Source organism: Carlito syrichta, unplaced genomic scaffold (genome assembly GCF_000164805.1).
Source record: "Carlito syrichta isolate Samal-C Ts95f unplaced genomic scaffold, Tarsius_syrichta-2.0.1 Scaffold313977, whole genome shotgun sequence".
NCBI lineage: Eukaryota > Metazoa > Chordata > Mammalia > Primates > Tarsiidae > Carlito > Carlito syrichta.
The window spans coordinates 13874-20755 of record NW_007258073.1 but is presented as its reverse complement, the minus strand read 5'-3'; the positions used below and the strand labels follow the sequence as shown (position 1 = coordinate 20755).

The 6882-nt window shown below is 40.0% G+C and overlaps 1 pseudogene; it reads left to right on the top strand.

Annotated features, from left to right (window-relative positions):
- Positions 1-2396: 2396 nt before the first annotated feature.
- Positions 2397-3573, top strand: LOC103273305 (annotated as a pseudogene).
- Positions 3574-6882: the final 3309 nt, after the last annotated feature.

Sequence of the window (6882 nt, the reverse complement as noted above, 5' to 3'; positions counted from 1 at the left end):
TGGTTAACAAACATTAATAAATGTGGGCAATCCTGACTTGTGAATATTTGGGGTCCAGAAGGCAAAGAAGACAAATCTCTGTCCCACAAGAACTTCCCAGTTTAATATGGAAAGCAGAACACACATACATGAAAGAACATAGGAATAAATACCAAGCATATATGATATGCAAATAAACGTACAATGAACACTTGCTGAATCAAACAACTAATTTATAGCCACTGTCCATTTGGAGACTTTAACATAACAAACAATGTTTTTGCTCTTCTCAGGTAGGGAGATGTATCAACATTGGTTTCTCCAGGAAACAGACTCACTCTGGTATCTCAGAAAGGAAGTGTTTAATATAGGAGTAGGAACCTATACTAAAGTTGGAAAATCTGGAGGAGAGAGGGACACATATTGGTGAAGTCATGTGATAGAAAGAATAATGGTCTCCCATGGATGTCCAGGTCCTAGTCCCTGGAACCTGTGGCAAGGTCACCTAATATGGCAAAATAAACTTTTCAGGTGTGATTAAGTTGAGGCTCTTGAAATGAAAAGATGATCCTGGATTATCCAGGCAGGTCCAATTCCACAATAAATGGAAGAAGGAGACAGCAGAGCCAGAGTTAAAGAAAAAAATGTGACAACAGAACCAGAGTTCAAAGTTATGTGATTTTTTCCCTTGCAGGATGGAGGAAGAGAAAACAAGCTGAAGAATGCAGGAAGGCTGAGAAGCTGGAGAAGGCAAAGTCATATTCTTTTTCCTTGGAGCCCAAAAGGAAGACAACCCTGACAACACCTTGATTTTATCCCAGAGAGACCCATTTCACTCTTCTGAATTCTAGATCTGTAACATAATAAATTTGTGTTGTTTTAAGCCATTTGGTTGTGGTAACTTGTACAGAAACAACAGGATAATGACACCCATCACCACCGGAATTCTTTGACACTGCAGGTGGGGGGCCAGAGAAGTATATGCTGAAGCTCTCACCCTGAAGCGCTGATGGTTCCTGAAATCCTGCTGGGAGATTGCTGTAATTCTCCAGAACCTCTGAGAAAACTCCCACCACTCATCTCGGTCTGCCCAGGCAAAACAAGTGGGTCTCCAGCCACTGAAATCTCATATCTGCCTGAAACCACCCCTGATGGGTCCGGGCCCGTCCCTCCATCCCTTCCTATCTCATACAAGTCTCACCCATGGGAAAAAAAAAAACAAACATGAGCCAGAACTATACAGGGAAAGGTTCTGAGAGACATGGCTGCTGGCTTTTCCTCTGCAGAGAAAATGGTGTGATAGGAGATGAAGAGATAGTGAACTTTAACAATTTAGAACAGGAGTTACTAACAGTGAATGCAGCTGGAGTGGTTGACCCCTGTTTGACAAGCATAGGTACTCTTAGATGATGTAAACCACTGGTTTATTTAGGAGATTTGATTAATTTTACCAAAAATTTTTGGAGCTAGATTGTGTTAGGGACTGTGAAAAGTGCTCAAAGAAATCAAAGAAGACACAAACAAATGGGAAAATATTCCATGTTCATGGATAGGAAGAATCAACATTGTTAAGATGTCCATCCTAACCAAGGCAACTACAGATTCAACACAATATCCATTAAATTACCAACATCAGATGGACATGGTGGCTCATGCCTGTAATCTCAGCACTTTGGGAATCCGAGTACCTGAACCCACGGGTTCAAGACCAACCTGGGCATCTTGGGGAGACCTTTTGATTTTCAACAAAATCAAAAAATTAGCCAGGCATGGTGACACGTGCCTTAGTTCCAGCTACTTGTAAGGCTGAGGTGGAAGGATCATCTGAGCCCAGCAGGTTGAGGCTGTAGTGGCCATGAGCATGCCACTGAACTCCAGCCCCGGCAACAGAGTGAGAGTACAATTCAAATAAATAAACAAAAAACAAACAAACAAATTACCAACATCATTCTTCTCAGACCTGGAAATAACAATACAGAAATTCATATAGAACCATAAACAACCACAAAGAGCCAAAACACTCCTCAAAAAAGAAACAAAGTGGGAGGTATCACAGTTCCAGACTTTAAGCTTTCTTATAAGCCTACAATAATCAAAACAGCCTGTATTGGTACAAGAACAGGCATATAGACCAATGAAACAGGACAGAGGTTCTGGAAGTAAAACCTCAATTTCTCCACCAACTCATCTTCGACAAAGACTCCACCAACCAACCACTGGGAAGAAGAGAATCTATTCAGTAAATTGTGCTAGGAAAACTGGCTGACCACATGCAGAAGAATGAAACAGGACACCTACCTTTCACTATACACAAAAATCAGCTCTAAATAGATCAAAGACCTAAATGTAAAACCTCAAACTATAAAAAATTTTAGAAAATGCAGGGTCTATGTCATGGCCCGGGCAGAGCAGCCTACATGGTAGAGCGAAGGCAGAAGAATTGGGTCCAGGATGCTGGTGAACCATCTAAAGAAGCGAAGGCTGTAGCCAAGTATCTTCAATCCAACAAAGTCCACCAATATGAAGGATCACCAGGTTGGTTATTTTATTGATTCAAAAGCAGTGGATTGCCTTTTGATTCAAAGTGGGCAAAGGCCAAGAAAGGAGAAGAAGCTTTATTGACAACCAGAGAATCTTGGTTGACTACTACAACAGGCTTTTAAAGAAGCAGTTTTTTCACCAGGCACTGAAAGTAATGAAAATGAAATATGATAAAGACATAAAGAAAGAAAAAGATAAAGGAAAAGCTGAAAGTGGAAAAGAAGAAGATAAAAAGAGCAAGCAAGAAAATATAAAAGATGAAAGGGCAAAAAAAGGAAAAAGGGAAAAAAAAGATGCCGAAAAGGAAGGATCCAAAATGAAGGAACTCTCCAAAAGAAGGAAACTAAGAAAAGGTCAAATTTGGACCACATGATGACCAAGTTTTTCGGGATGGAAATGAGGTATATGCGTGAATCTATGACCCAGTTCACTTTAAAATATTTGTCATTGGGATAATTCTTGTGATTTCAGTAACAGTGGCCACTTTCTTTCCTCTCTGGTCAGTAGAAATGAGAGTAGGTATTTATTACCTCAGTGTGGGTGCAGGCTGTTTTGTAACCAGTATTCTTCTCCCTGCTGTTGCTCGTTGCATAAGGCTTCTCATCATCTGGCTCATCACCAGGGGAAGGCACCACTTCTGGTTCTTGCCAAACCTGACTGGTGACGTGGGCTTCATAGACTCCTTCAGCCCCTGTACACACATGAATACAAGGGACCAAAAGCAGACTCAAAGAAAAATGAGAAACCAAAAATGAAAAAGCACCAGAAGTCCGACAGTGAGGAGAAGACAGCCAGTGATGAGGAGAAGGAGGAAGAGGAGGAAGGAAAGGCAGGTCCAGGAAGTCATGGGGCAGAGGGCTGCGGTGGAGAGTGACACTCGGACACAGACAGTGACTGGAGAGAAGATGACTGGTCCCAGCACAGTAGTGGGAACGGGAACAATTTCGAAATGATAAGAAAAGAGGCACTGGAACAGCAGACAGATAAAGATTGTGAAGAGGAGAGGAAGGCAATGATGGTGAGACACCTAAATCCTCACATAAAAAGTCATAATCTGACTAATCTGGGGCTGAATACGTATAAGTTATTGGATTTTCTATGTCGGCTGGTCATCACCATGTGCACTTGGCATTTTTAGTATAATTTAAATCTATTTGCTGAAGTATATTTGACAACTAAGTAGTTATAGTCAATCCTTCATTTTATAGAATCTTGGTACTATTATTGGTACAGTTTAAAGCCATTAATAATTTTTATCCATTTGTTAATTTCTACAATGTCATTAGATTAATGGAATTTTTTTATGGTTGTGTTATGCTCGGAGTGTGAGACAGGAGACACCAACACATTGAGGGTCGAATTATGAGTCCTTTATTTAAGCCAGCAACAGAGAGAGACTATTGTTATAAAGGTTCTTGGCCCCGAACAGAATAAGTAGAGGGTATATAAAGGCAAAAATTACATAAGCTGTGCAGTTTGATCTATATTTTCTTGGCAAAACACTGGATAGATTAGTTACAGAATTTGCAACTAGGGAGTTTCCAAGTACCAAGGAGAACAGGAATGTGGGTGTGTGATGTGATTACAGGAAGGTTGCATAAGGGATTCATTTCTAGGTAAAGATGGAAGATTTATTACAAAATGGAGTTATTTGTGTCAAGCATGCTGTTACAGGCTATTATAGGTCTTGCAGATAGGTATTTCAGTTGTTTGGCTTTTCACTGTGAGACTAATCAAAATACAGGGACAACACCTGCTGCCCAATGGTTCATTGGCCTGTACAGTGGACAAGGTCCAGGAGGTTAGGCCTCTTTGGGGCAACTATGCTTCCAGTTCCCCCACAGGCTGTATCCATGAGCAATGGATGTCATTCCCTTAGCAGGTTTGTTTTTTGCCAGGTCTTTGATGGGTATTCGGAGTTTTGTTGCTAATTGTGACTGCCAATTGGGGTGCCTCTTTGGCCCTCTGGTTCTGTTCCCCTCCATGTTGACACTGTTTTGTTAAAAGCTCATTTTTTAATAGGTTATACATATGAAACTTTTAAACCATTTCTCTGTTTGTGACAGTCTGATGAAAAGCCCTTTAGAGTGAGCAGACCACGTGGATGTGTAATGATCTGTCCCTACTTATTTATAATTGTGAATGGGCAAAGTTGTTAAAAACCTTTAATAATTACTAAATTGGAGTTCCAGTTGCAAGGCACAAATTCTCCACACCTTACAACTAGAACAACAATGCAGCAATTAGGTGCGCTCACATAGAATATCCAGTACCTTATCTATCTGGCAGATGCACTAGGCGTAGGCCAGTTTTTAAACCTTATCATGTCATGAAAGGTGTTTAGCATTTAAAGCTTTACCTGTTTTATAAGAGGGTGCTAATAAAGCACAACAGGTGATTTATCACTTTGTTTATAAAATACAACTTTAGCAAGCCTGAAATAACAAATGGTGTTATTTAACATTAATGTGTTGACACATGGTAAAGTTGGAAATAAAATTTTACTAGAGCACTTGCAAGTTTGGGTGGAAAAACAAATTAAAATTACAATTAACTGTTAGCAATTACAAATGGCTATTAGCAATTAGCACTGTATTTTAAGTCATAACAGCAGTTAGAATAGGAGAAAAATTATAACTAACTTGATTATAGACTGAGATTTTTTTCATAAATATCCCTTCATGATTCTTATCTTGATATTTACATATTATTGGCAATGACATGCTTGGACTCTGTTGTCCCTGTATTTTTTTCATATTATAGCTCTTTTTTAATTGAAAGTAACTCAGACACTTAATGGGCCTTTAAAATAATTTTGAGATTTTTAAAAATCACATGAAGAGCTTACCCATAAGCATTGTTTTATTTACTAAAGATTATTAAAGCTAGATGAACTTGGAAAGTAGTTTATGAATACTCATTTATTAAAAAGCCAATTTGCTAGCATGCTGGATAAAACACATAACATATAAAGATTTAACAACCCTTACCTGAAAACTTCAGCCATGAAACAGCAACCAACTCACCTGGATTCAAATTATATTTTTGACAAAACTGAAACCTGCTTACATGGCTAAACCTTATCCCAATAGGCAGTTCAATAAAGGCTGTGCCATTCTAAATGAGTTTTTAATGTTCACATTTTCCAGGGAGGTTACAACCTGGGGTTTTCTCCAAAAAAGATGGTCACTTAGTGTGATTTGTTCCCTCCGGAGGGAATATTTCCCAAAGGGGAAAGAGAGGGCCAGATTCATAATGAGAGATGACCGGGTCTTTCTGATGAATGTTTTTTTTTAAAAATTTTTATTATAAAGATATGGTGTACATTTCAGGGTTAGGTATACAAGCATTGATCGTGCAGTTACCCTTGTTGATGAGGTAAGCCCCCCCCCAGGAGTCTTAGTAGGGGGAGGCAAGACAGGGTAGAGTTATGCCAGGTGTTTACTCTTTTCTGTGGAGACATAGTGGCACCTGGTGGTGTTATTTAATAATCACAGACTCTTTTTTTCTTTTTCTTTTTTTTTTCTGTCTAGAGGACAAAGAGCCTGAGTTTTAAGAAATCATACTTTTAAACATGGGGGTGGATTTTGGACCAAACTTAACCATTGCTCAACACAGGGAAACTGGTCCAGGTGACCAGTAGTCCCTGTAATGACTTTCCAAACAGACTCAGTGACATGAACATCCAAAGACCCTGTGGAGGGCCATTTAACATTAAATGCAGACCAATCAACTTCACAGAGTCTGCCTTTGGAGAGATGGACGCTGTAGTCCTCCACGAACCCAATAGAGAAGTTCCTTATTATACAGTCCAGTGGACTGGAGGACTTAGAAGTCTTAGAAGGCCTCTGCCCCATATTGTCAAAACCAGTAGATCACAGGAGGCACCTAATGAGAATTAAACTTGTTATTATAAGGAGATATGCAATAGCGAACAGAAATTTGGCTACTGATGACCAATTCAAAGGTGTGGCGGAGGCAAACCCTATGGCAAAAAGCACAGCAATCAAGCAAAGCAAGGAAAGGGGCCAAGGATGACAGGGGTCTAGAAATTGCATAAGTTCACAGAAGCCAAAAGGGGGCATCCAAACAGAAACTGGACACTAAACCAAGACTCTGTTCTACCAACATCTTGGGTCACCGAACAAATTCTAAGGAGCAGCCTCATCAGGCTCCGACCTACTTAACAGAGTTGTCGCCCCATACAGATTAAACAGATTAATCAGATTCTTACCTCTTAGGAGAAGGCAGACAGACTCAGGAATTTTTGAGGCGGGTAAAAATCAGCCATCGTTCCGTCTCCCTCCAAACCAGATGAGAGGTTATGGGCCCTGGAATGACTCCCCTATAATGTCTCCACCG